This window comes from Cygnus olor, chromosome 12 (genome assembly GCF_009769625.2).
Source record: "Cygnus olor isolate bCygOlo1 chromosome 12, bCygOlo1.pri.v2, whole genome shotgun sequence".
NCBI classification, from domain to species: Eukaryota; Metazoa; Chordata; class Aves; order Anseriformes; family Anatidae; genus Cygnus; species Cygnus olor.
In genome coordinates, this window is record NC_049180.1 from 20147010 (window position 1) to 20160192 (window position 13183).

General features: G+C 42.1%; 1 long non-coding RNA gene across 3 annotated transcripts; it reads left to right on the top strand.

Annotated features, from left to right (window-relative positions):
* The first annotated feature begins 56 nt into the window (after window positions 1-56).
* On the top strand, window positions 57-1144 carry LOC121076625. 3 transcript variants are annotated; one of them, XR_005823629.1, is made up of 3 exons: window positions 57-125; window positions 210-339; window positions 960-1144. It is a non-coding gene; the product is annotated as an uncharacterized LOC121076625 (long non-coding RNA). The 3 variants fall into 3 exon arrangements; XR_005823628.1 differs by having other exon boundaries at window positions 57-121; XR_005823627.1 differs by having other exon boundaries at window positions 63-148; window positions 248-339.
* The last annotated feature ends 12039 nt before the right edge of the window (window positions 1145-13183 follow it).

Genomic DNA, 13183 nt, shown 5'->3' on the forward strand with positions numbered 1-13183 from the left:
GTCTCCTTGGCAACAAACTCCAAACAAGGTCTCTTGATATAGAAAACACCTGAGTACTTTGAATGACTAACCTCCATTAGCTGTTCCTCTTATCCCAGCTGTATTGCTTCTTGCACCCAAAGTCAGTAAGTTAGCATGGGGGGCCTTGGTGAGTACAGTACATTAGTTGACCAAGATAACAAACACCCACCTTCATACATCTTAAACAGAAAGAAAAACTGGATTTACAAAGCTTCTCGTACGTCAGCATTCACCAGACCATGGTCCTGTGTACCAGATTAAGAAGTACGATTCCAGATTACGTGGCAACAAGGACCAGCCCCATGTAATTTCACAGAGGTTTGACCCACCTTTGCCTCACATTCCCCTTTGTTAATTCTGTCATTTCTATTCTGAATTATATCTCCCACAGTGTTTGATGAATATGTATTGTTTTGGTAAGACAGAAGCCTCTCTGAGTGTACTGGTTTAATTAAACTAACTAGCAAATGTGAAAAATACAGGATCACGCATCCACTGCTGCTGAAAGGAGTATTGGCATCTGGCAAATACAAACCTCTTGGGCTGTGGAACCAAGGGAACCTAGTGCTCTACCTACAGGTGGCTTCTGACACCTAGCTCTCTACAGTCTGCATGTAGATGGGGATTGGGGAAAACTAGAGAGGTCCCAGCAACATTTAACACCGAATTATGAGCTATCCCCCCTAAGAGGCTCTGTTACTCGCTACTATATCAGTCAGATGAGGTACAGTACCCTATAATCATTAAGTAGAGAAAAAATCCAGTATACAATTGACCAAAGTAACATGACTGACAGTTTTGAACCAGGTTGCTGAATGAAAAGTCACAACCTAAGACAATAATTTAAGATTTTTTTTTCATTCAATTTGGAGCTATTCCCATAGGGCCTAACTCTTGCCCAGCAAAACCGATTTAAAACATGCTATTTTTCATTTCAGATACTGACTGTTCTCCTCATAACCATCACCTTCTATAGGCAGCTGAACAGCATGTTAAAGATTTGCAGTACAGGCCTATTAATTCAAAGCTCTTCCTGGCATATTAGTTAATAAATTCAGCCTCGTTTCTTTCAGCTCTCAGAATGAGCTCCTGGCTTTATGACGTGTGCAAACTTTTGACTGTGACTCAGATCTTAAAATATGTGAAAATATATAATAATACAGTTAGAATATCCATTATAATAGTTCCTGGGAAGTATGATATTACCAGAAATGCCAAAGGAGTTTGCTTTGATCTCACAAATTTTAAAACAACAATCAAAATTGAATGCAAATGCTGAAGACGCTCACACGCTTGTTAAAGGCAGAAGTTGAAAAAACAAACCACCAGCAGGATGGCACTCTGTGAGTCAGCTTCTCTTTTCTTCTTTCTCTTTTCTTCATTTTGTCTGTGAGTCAGCTTCTCAGCTGAGCGATGCAGGCGAGGGCCCCAGGCTTGTAACGGAGTGTTTAAGGAAACTTGCATCCAGCTGTCAGGGAAGACCTCTGAATACAAGCTCCTTGACCAGCTTCTAGTGTACACACAGTATCAGCCCCAAAACTGATTCCACTTAATAGCTTTGTTATTTTGTGGGACAGAGAAAAATAGGATTGCACACCTCCTGGAAATGTTAAAATAACCCCATAAATCCAAATGATTTTTTTTGTGTGTGAAATTGTCTGCAACACTCTGCCATGCATATTCTTCCTCTAAAGGATTATTTCAAAATTATGGACTTACAAATGTTCAGCTGGATAGTTCTTGGGTGGCTGAGGTGCTCACTGAAGAATTTAAATGATGTAATAGCTATTGAACACCCCATTATATGGCTGCCTAATTAATGTAAATGATAGTTATGTCTCACTCACAGAGGATTATTTTACACGAAGGAAAATCTACTCGCTGCCACAGTAGCCATTTCAATAGTTTTTATAGGAGCAGTTGCATTATGACTTCATTGAGTAAAAGGTAAGTAGCCATCCTAAATAATGAAGATTGAAGGTTTAATAATCCCAATAAAGAATCCTGCAGGTTTTTTATTTCAAAAATTAGAGTTTGATAGCAAGCGTATGATAATAAGAGGAAAAAGAGCATTGGCACGTGGAATCTTTCTGCAGCCTGGGCTCCTTGGGAGCTTCCATTTCTTCTGCATATGAATGCAGAAGAATAAGGAGAGACAAAAAGGAGAATAAGCTCTTCTTTACTTTCATGACACTGTGCCCTATCTCCATGCCCCTCCCTGCGGCAACATTTCAGTGGATAAAGGATTTGTTGGATTGTGCTTGTTATACTTAAAGGCTAACATTACTGGAACAGCTGTGTACAGCTGATCACGTACCCACAAATACCTTCAAACAATGTGAAGTGCTCAGCTTAGGCCCATTTGAGTGGTGTTATGCAGACATAAACCAGCCCTGCAAATTTGTCTCAGAATTGTAACCTATTGGAGCATCTCCTTTTTTGTGAGGTAATAGTCAAGGGACTCACCATTTCTGTTATGAGACCCTATTTCCAAGGTTATATGTCACAGATTATAACAGTTATAAAAATTCAAATGAGATTTCAAACTTGGCATGAACATTCTCACTTGGGATCTAGTATTTTTTAAGCAAATCTTTGCAAGAAAACCTAAAAGTTTACTTGTTCTGTTTGTTATTTTTGGTCTATGTTGCTTCATAGTTCTCAATCTAGACCCTTACGCACTCCCCATCACAGTACCCAAGTAATCTCTTTCCACAGCTGCATTTTCAGAATAGTAGTTCTGAGCTAGGACAATTGATTTGACATTTGTTTCTCCAAACAGGAAGCTTCCACAAAGGCTTTTACAAGAACTTCTGTTCCAAGGCAGCCACCTTTTTTTTTTTTTTTTTTTTTTTTTTCCCCCAGCCATAAAGCACCACATGTGTTTTAGGAAGTAAAAAGTGGCAACCACATTAACCTGAATTATGGTAACAATGACTACAAAACAAGCCGGCTGCGGATTTGCAAACACAATCTCCAGATGTCTACAAAAGATCTGATTTATCAAACATACTCCAGGCAGGATTTGTTGTGGTTTTGAACTTTCTAATAAAAGATGCTTGTAGTATTTATCTACTGTTAGTTTCAGCAAAAAGTGCTGCCCTTATGATATCTTTCAAAAAGGTGAGTGGATCCCTTTAGAATAATCCCCTGGATACAGACAGAACCACAAACCCCAGAATTCAAAAGCTGGAACCACCAATGAAATGAAACAGGATGAAGCTGAAAATTAAATGTGTATGTGTTGGGGGGGAATTGTAGGAATTGTAGGCAGCTTCAAGAAGAAACCTCAGGAACCACATGCTTCCCTCTGCATGGCACCTGGTACTGCTTAAAAGTATGACACTAAACAGTAAAGATTAGTTCTACCTTTCATTTTGATCCTCAACCTTTCTGCTGAGGCCATTATGAGAAACCCTGGCTAGTTCTCACTTTGGTGATGTTTTTTTTGAAATGATTGCCTGCCATACAAGGACTGGACTGACATGAACATGTTCTTTCCAAGCAGGTCTTCAAACAGGCGTCCCCTCAGACAAGTGCTGCATGCAAATAACTCACCACTCATGTTAGCTGTAGAGTGGCACAGTAAGGGCAAGAAGTAGCAGAGCCATTAAATTTATATTCCCTCACCTGCATTCCCACAGTTCTATCATGCAGTAGTTTGGTCTGAAAACCTATTCTTCATACAAAGATTACGAGGCCCCATATATCCTAGGCTCAATCTCCAAGAGAAAAAAAAAAAAAGCACATACATACATGGAAATGAAATAAGGAAAATACAAGACATATTTTTTTTATTTTGCATTCACGGTGCAACACCTCCTATTTGCAATGACTTGTGAAAAACAGCTTTTGGACAGCACTGCACCAACATAATTTCCTTTGCTTCTACTTCAATTAAAAAATAAAAATAAAAAAGATATAAAGCTGGGTCAATTCTTTAGGATACCTTAGAAAACCTGAGGTTTTCAGTTTTCATGCAACGGCTTACTTCCATAATTAACAGAGAGTGAGTTCCTAAGGTGAACAGATTGAGTAATCAAGCTCAATTAAGCATGCGCAATACGCACTGTAACAACATTCACTGTTTGGTGAAGTGATAAAACAGCTTTATTTTCTTTTGACTCCTGGCAGTCTATCTCAAAGAACTGTTCATCTCTCCTTCTCCCCGGCTAGCATTTTCAGGAAGAGGTATCATGAATTCTAGCTATTTTGTCAAAGATATTTTGGGGGAGTGGGAAACAAAGTAAAACATCCTACAGCTGTATGGCAGGGGACAATATTATCACCTACAGAGGCATCAAGCTCTGCTGGTACAGTCCACGCCCTGAGCAAACATAATTTTCGTGCAGGACGGAGGTATTGTGCTCTGGAAGATGCCAATTTTGGGCTATGTGCTTATGAGGAAAAGAAAGCTTTCTTCCCAGGCAGCAGAATGGTTTGTACCTTCAAGAAAACTAAATTAACATCTTGTGGCTCGGTTCTGACGCACAGGCATTTCATTTATTACTATTTTTGTTTTTGTTGTTTTCTGTTGCAGCTAGCATAAAAATAGAAATCCCACCTCTTTCTATGCTTAGAGCGATATATTTTGCTTTGTTACCAGCAGATGGAGCCAGATGCTCACAGGTTTAAAGGGATTTTTTTTTCCTCTGTTCTAACAGAAAAAACAGCCGTGAAGCAGACGGTGCCTAGAAACTGCTCCCTTACCTTACGTGAACTTGCTTTTTTGCCATGCCTATGCGTACAGCTAATCTGGTGCATGCCTTACCCTATGTCAGCTGCCTTTCTCTGAGGTTTCCATAACAAGTGATTTTATTTTCTGCAAATATGTTTTCTAAATTATTTTTGGTGCCAAAATGAAATCAGGAAACAGAACCAAACTAAGACAGGCATTTCCAACTGCTAAAATATCGTACCTTTCATTTCACTCACATGGGGATGTATTCTTAGAAGTCATACATCTCCCAGAACCATCAAAGTAAGAATCTTAACACTTCATCTTGCTGAAAGCCACATAAACGTAGGACACAGAATAAACATCATACTATACTTAAAGCTTAAAATACATGCTCAGATGAGAAAATAGGCTAGGCCTGTACTTCAGCATTGCTGCTGTCACTCAAAGTGAGACCTGCAGCTGAGTAACATGCCTTTCCTCATCCCAGCAGCATGCAGCTGCCCAGCATGACCGGCTGCCACAAAGGTACAGCCGTTTTTTCTCACTGTTAGGCAGGCCAATAAAACCCATATCCTGCTTCAAGACCTACTTGTAAAAAAAGCAGTGGGAGCAGCTCCACCATGGCTGCAACAGCGCTCCTCAGGCCCGCTCCAGGGCAGCTCCCCCCACTGTCCTACAGACACACTCGGGCTGCAGCAGGCAAAAAGCATTGCTGAATGCCCCAGCAGCCCTGCGCTGAGCCACTGTGACAGGGCTGGGCAAGTCTGACAGCAGCAAGGCTGCAAAACCCTGTCCCTTAGCCAAGGGCATGTGCTCACCTCACTGCATACAGCCATCTCCAAGCTGGGTGAAGATGAAATGAGCGTTTGTGAAATGACATGCAGCTGAGGGGTTGAGAAACTCTTTATTAAAGGTATTAAAGCCCATTAGGACTTCCCTTTGTTGGCTACTTGCTTTGTGTCAGCTGTACAAGCAGCCAGCTCTAGAGAGCCACATCAAAGCAAGATAATGGCATTTCTAGTTGTGCGATTCTAATAAAGCCAGCAGAGATCTTTCAGGTAAAAATGTTTATTGTTCAAGAACAGTTAGGTCCTTTCATGTCCTTTCCTGACCTGGCAGTGTCCCAGGTTGCTACAGAAGAGTTTTAAATAGACAGACTTAATTATGCTATGTACCACCCTTACTAATCTTAGGCAGCAGGAGCAGCAGCTAGCAGCTTACTCTTGTTCATTTCATTACTACAATGCCACAACCCCTTTTTAACAAATTGTCCATCATAACACCTAACATCTCCCTAACAAGCCATTAAAAATGGAATCAGCAAAACATTCTAGCTAAGTGGCTCACCAAACAAACAAAATTACTTTTTTTTCCAAAATCTAAATATGGGACAAAGCATGCTGCCTCTTTAGTAGGAACCCTGAATGCTGCGACCTGCTGTCAGCAGTACTCGCACATCACACAAGGCTTCAGCTCCCACCAGCCCCTGTGAACCACCATCTGCTGGAGAAAAACAGAAGGGTTTGTGCAGCACTGAGTGGAGCCCACAGCAGGCAGGATTGACACATCTGTCATCCTCCATCCAGAGTTTGTGAGTGCCACAAGAAGGCTTTGGCATGCGGACAACTGGAGTAATAGTTATTACTAATTCTCAGCTCTTTTTTTCAAAAAATTGAACTTGCAGGCACATCTCCACCAATCAATTAAGGAATCCCTGAGTGACTAACCTGAAGAAAAAGTCATACTGGCCCTTTTTCCCTTGTTTACTTCAGTACTGTGGCCTAAAGTCCGTACAGGTGTGGTTGCCAGGATTTTGGAGCAATGTCTCCAGCACTCACACAATCATTTAAAGCCTTGGATTTGCTTCCTCTGCCAACAACAGAGGGACAACACCCGAAATCCTTAGGAAACCTGACATTTGGGAATCACTTCAGGGCTAAGAAAGCACTCTGTAAAGGTGTAAAGAAAGCTGTGGATTAGGACCATGAGGCAGGAAAACCCCTCAGCATGGACAAAAAGGACTTTCCTACTCTTCCCCTTTGCCACCTGTGTCTGTTGCTGAGCAGCTACAGCTGTTGCAGCAGATCCACTCAAACTGGGGGAGGCTGAGACATCTCAGCCACGCACCTGGTGCAGGCAGAGTTCAGCTGTGCAGCAAAGCCACCAAAAGTGGCTGTATTGTGTGTCTACTGGGCTTAATCTGCATTACTCTACAAAACTCATGAAGGACACCGAGCAGCATCTGTACAGTATGCTAGACGTATTCTAAATACATCACCTGCACTGTTCCTGCTCTCTCTGCCCAGAGAGAAATGGAAACCCCAGACAGAAACACAGGATTCGTATTGAAGATCGCCATTGAAACAGGACAGCAAGCCAAGGAAATCTTCAGGAAGTAGCAGAAAAGGCCACGCTGTTGATAGACTATTGTGTTTGTAAGATGGACGGGGAGTCAAACTGCTTTGTAAAGAGACCAAACATATCACTTAATAAAAACAAGGCATCCTACAATGAACCTCTCCTTCCCATATTTATTCCTCTCTAAACGCAGCAGTGCACAGATTATAGGAAATGGTTTTACATTTAACTTCAACCCCAAGTGGTAAAGAAACGGATTGTATCTCACAATGTAAATTTGCATCTACCATCATTTAATGGATGTTTTATACATGCTATGTACTACTGTGTTTTTATGGAAAGGCAAAAAAATTACTTGGGAATTTGTTTTTAATTAAGCAATAAGGCTCAATGGGGTACTGCTATCACGCAATAAAACCACTCCTGGGGTGTTGTGAAGCATTTGGTCCAGATGAGTGCTTCAAATCACCCCCAGATTGTGATTAGATGATTACTCCCTGGAGTTAATATTAGATGGTTCTCTCTAGAGTTGTCTTATTGCTATTATAAAAAGTCTTCAACATGGGGAAACTAAGTAGCTTTTGTGCTTGAAGAAGATGAAGTTCGCAGTTTCTACTGTTGAGTGGCTGTCTGAGCTGTGTGGGTCCCATAGATCAATTCACCTATTTAGCATGCGTGAAAGATCATCTCAGTGCATTTCTTTGACCTAAACAGTTTTACAATTAAGTGGCTTTCTTTTTTCTAGGAGATGGAAGGATATAAAGAGGCAAACAACTCCAAAATAAAGCAATCCCAAGACAAGGCGCTAAGGAATTTGATTCTGAGATATGTCTTACTGGCTTTATCTTTTGGTAGGGAATAATGAATCCTAATCACTATTATGCTAATTGTATTAATGAAGGCTAATGCATGCAGTAGTGGTAAGAGATTCTCCCAAGTTGGGTGCAGGAGGAGGTACACAGCCTGAGGCATTTCTAGGGGCTCCCAAGCTAATGAATTCAAACAGCCCAAATGGTACAGAGCCAAATTGCACTGCCTTCCCCTACCTCCCCTCAACTGCTCTTCAGGGTTCAGGTTACAGATGAAGCATTTCATTCTGGAAAAAAAAAAAAAACAACACATACCCAAAAACAAAGTCTTCTGCATATCTCAGTATACCAGAAAGAGAGAAATCTCAGGAAACATTAACTCTTGCAGGTACCTTCCACTCCCCAAAAGGCAGGATGGTAGCACATGCACATGGACAATTTTTGCATGGCTCAAGCTGATGTACAGAGCAAGACTCTCAACTCCTCCTTTCAGATGTCCCTGAACAGCCTGCCACGCACCTCCTATTACAAGAAATCCCTCTGGTTTCTCAAGCAGGCAATATTTTTTACACTTCATAAATTACGGTGCGATCCTTCACACACATCCTCTGTATTCTGGCCTACGTCACATCTCATATGCTGCACAGCCCAGTCAGCGACAGGCTCCCTAAAAGCCAATAAACCTCCTCCTACCTCATATGAAACCCCCATGGTTCCTCCTTCAGCTCAGCACCTCTCCATTTAAAGATCCAACATGTCAATGGATGGGGATCCCAGTCAAGTTAAGTTTACTCTTTTGTTTCCAGGATTTCAGCAGAACACCCTGAAAACATGCTGTATTTCTGTTTCCCCTCATATTTGAAGAACACAAAAGGAAATAAATATTTCCTTACTTTTTTTCCTTTCCCTTTCATAGAACTCTGCAATATGCACTCGATGCATAAAACTTCCCCAGATGCCCCAGGCAATCACAACAGATACCCGCCTGCACAAAAGGCATTGATGTGGGGCAAGGCACAGGTCCCTCACAAAGAGATGACTTTTCCTTTCTGAGCAACACACACACACAGCCTGGGCAACGGTTCCAAAGGAAAGAGACCAGAGCATGTTCTTCACATAGATAGAAGCTATATCCATGGACAAAGCAGGGTTTCTGAATGAAACTCTTTTATGTGTCTTCGACTAATCAGTCAATCATAAGTGAACACATTTACATCTTTTAAAATTAAGTGATGATTATCACACTCTTGTTCCCTCTGCTTTTTTCTCCATTTTAATATCTGAAATGCCTAATTTAACTAAGTTTAGTGTTTGAAATACCTCATTGTTTACCATGAGTTATATTGTGCAATAAAAGCACACTGAATATGAGATCCCTGCTTAAATACAACAACAGTAGGAGAAGAGTTCAGAACATGCACAGAATTATGTTATTTGGGAAGGACAGTCAAGCTTCAAAAAAGTACTCTCTCCGAGTGTACTGCAAAATGCTGTTTTAGACATGTCATTTTTCTACATTAATTTCATATGTTGCTCTTCCAATATTGTACCCCTCTGCACTGAATGCAGCTTCTTAGTCATCACCTCGTATTCCCAGCGCCAGAAGTCCAGCAAGCCCTCCTGACATCTGCCACACTTCTGCCCACTCTCCACTTGACCCCGCAAGAGCAAGGCAGCGCAATTGTTCTGCTCATGGTTTTACATTTCAAGTGTTAGCATGTCTCATGTGTTTAGCATACTGTACCAGGCAGAATGGTACACACTGATGATATCATATAAGGAACATAAAAGTGATCAAATACCCTCAGTATTTTACAGTCAAGATGGGGGCTTTCAATGGAACTACATGTTACATGCTGATCCAAAACTCCACTGAAATTAAAACTCTTACCAAGCTTTGGATCAGATCTTTTAACTACTTCTGTGATTACAATTACAGACCGCCGTGAAGAGAACAAACTATTAACACTGAAATTGACTTAGCAGGGAAATCCTTAGCATTCCTCTCTCCAACTATATGTTTCACCACTGCTATTTATCAGTGAAAATTAAGAAGGAACAAGGAAAACACCTTATGCCTCCACAGCACAGACAACTGTCAAAGCTTAACACACACACACTGGTGTACAGCCTGAAGATAAAATGGGTTTGAAAACCTCCTCATAATGGTGAAAACCACAAATGTCTTTTTTTTTTTTTTTACTGGTGAGAACACACACCCTTGTTTTTTTTTTCCTAGAACCCAAGCGCAATTAGCTATTATGTATTTATACACAGCTTTTAAATTTAACCTATGCCATTTACGTCCTTGGTCATTTTTGGTTGTTCAGCAGTCAAGGAACAGCACTGCATAGAATAGACTCAGAATATCCCAAGTTGGAAGGGGCCCACAAGGATCATGGAGTCCAGTGCCCAGCTCCACACAGGACAAGACCAGCCAAAAATCCGACCCTGTGTCTGAGAGCACTGTCCAAACATCCCTTTAATTCTGTCAGGCTCAGGGCCGTGACCACTGCCCTGGGCAGCCTGTCCCAGTGCCCGACCACCATCTCAGTGCAGAACCTTTCCCTAACCCCCAGCCTGACCCTGCCGTGTCCCAGCTCCATGCCGTTCGCTCGGGTCCTGTCGCTGTCCCCAGAGAGCAGAGCTCAGCGCCTGCCCCTCTGCTCCCCTCGTGAGGGAGCTGCAGGCCGCCATGAGGCTTCCCCTCAGCCTGCTCTGCTCTGGGCTGAACAAACCAAGCAGCTCCTCATACGCCGTACCCTCCAGGCCCTTCACCACCTTTGCAGCCCTCCTTTGGACACTCTGTAATAGTTTTATGTCCTTCTTGTATTGTGGCACCCAAACCCACACACAGTACTTCATGTGAGGCCGCACCAGCGCAGAGCACAGCATGACAGTCCCTGCCCTCTACTGGCTGGCAATGCTGTGCCTGATGCACCCCAGGACACTGTTGGCCCTCCTGGCTGCCAGAGCACTGTTGACTCATATTCAACTTGCCATCAGCCAGAGCCCCCAGTTCCCTTTCTGCAGGGCTGCTCTTAAGCCCCTCATGCCCCATCTGTACATATATCCAGGGCTGCCCCGTCCCAGGTGCAGAATCTGGCACTTGCTCTTGTTAATATCATACGGTTGGTGATTGCCCAGCCCTCTAATTCATTACGATCTCCCTGCAAGGCCTCTCTGCCCTTGAGGGAGTCAACAGCTCCTCCTCATTTAGTGTTGTCTGCAAACATACTTAGCACACATTTGAGTCCCGCATCCAGGTCATTTACGTAAACATTAAAGAGAACTGGCCCTGAAACGGAGCCCTGCAGAACCCACTAGTGACTGTGGTGACAAATACATGATCAGAATAACAGGGCTGCTGATCCAAGCAGGGAAGAACAAGGCAAAGCAAATGCAAAGGCTCTTATGATGCAAACTAGCAAGTGTAGAGAGGTGGTGGTTTTTTTTTTGTTTTTTTTTTTTTTTTTTTGTTTTTTTTTTTTAATTCCTTGCACACGACAGCTTTTGTAATGATCACTGAGATGTCTGAGCTGGACTGTAACCCTGTGGCAAGGCACACGGGGCTGTGAGTCAGGAGCTCCTGGGGCTGTTCCTCAGCCTCCCTGTGATTCACTTTGAGCCAGAGCCAGTTGCTGCTGAAAACAACGGTAAATAAACCACTATTCCTATTTCAGTGATCAAGCTGCATATGACCATATATAACTCACCCAGTTTCGGTTTTACTCTCTGTAAGGAGGACACAAGCCCTCACATGGTTATTAGAATTTATGCTGCACTTCAAGATCCTTTGAATGAAGTGCTGCACATGTGCACAGTACAGCAATGCTGTTGTAAAAACAAAAGCACATCTATCGTATATTACTTCCTAACACAAAAGCAAAAGGAACAAGCAAGTCTCAAGGCTGCTTTGGGGAATACTTTCATCACTGACAATCATTTTGCAGCCAGGCTCCTAGGAAAAACTCAAAAAGTGGGCAACTTCCTGTGCCTGGGCAGAGAGGAGCCAAAAGGACCCTCTGAAACCTGTTTGTCTGGCAGTGCTTTCAATGCATTTGAACTAGTAATATTTTGGAAACCAATATTTTTCAGTTTAGATCTGTATTGACAGAGCCAAGCATGGCTCTGTGATTTTTGCACTGTCAAGACTTGGAAGGACCTCATTTCTAAAGCACACAAACGATGCTGGTAGTGCTTCCATGACACAAATCAACCACAGCAATTCAAAAATTTCTAAAATACGCTGATTAGCTGAATCCACTGGGAGACAGATGCACACCACACTCTCACAGAGCACAGGACAGAGGTTATTCATTCTTACAGCTAACGTGTATAATGAACACACACTAACTTATTCACTTGTTAAGTAATAGGAGTATATTCCATGCTCAATTCACTAAAATCTTGATATCGCACTGTGTCTCCATAGCTACAAACTGTCTTATCTGATGACGAAATGACACGTATTCAATTAGTTAAAACCTCTGTCTATCCTAAGATCACGGTGGGTTCCTAACATCCCAAACTGAATCTCAACACTGAGTTTTATTCAAAATAATTTTATAAAGCATCTGCTTTTTTTTTTTTTTTTTAAACATGCACTAAACATACGCTGAGCTCAGAATTTAACAGATGTTTTTGTTAGTATTATAATCTAAGCTTTTCCTGCAGGCTGTTGTAGTAACTTTGCCACTAGAAGATGATAAAAATCCATTTTCTCCCCTGCAGAGCTTACCTTTGGCTGACTCAGCTGAGCAGCTGCAGTTTCCTTTACTTGCTTTGAAATTATTGCATCCCAGTTGGGCAAGGTATTTCTGCTACTGAGAAACAAGTGGTTTTAGAGACAATGCCAGAGGCAATAGATCCGATAACGCAACCAGAGCAAGGTAAGGAGACTTTAAAAGCTGGTAATTTGGGCAGCAGCTTTTTCAAGTGGTCTCACAAATGTTTCACTTTAACCGCCAGGAAAAAGGAGCTCCTGAGCCTGACTATCAAATGGTCATTAAGATTACTGGTTACACTCTGAGTTTGTCTCAACTCAAGGCATTCAAACTGGGATGTAATAGCTTCCAAAAAAAAAAAAAAAAAAAAAGGAACAAGTCAGCTCCCAAATGCAACTGCTTAACACTGAAGGCATGCACAGTGTATACTTGGAAGTTTCCCTTGCCTTATGCAGCAGCTGCCTACACACACATCCACTCCCGACTGAAGTGGCACAAAGTAAACAGAACCTTCAAACCCCAGACTGTTTGCCTCACCCGATGCTGTCTTTGGCTGACACATTACCATACAGTGATTGCTGCACAGA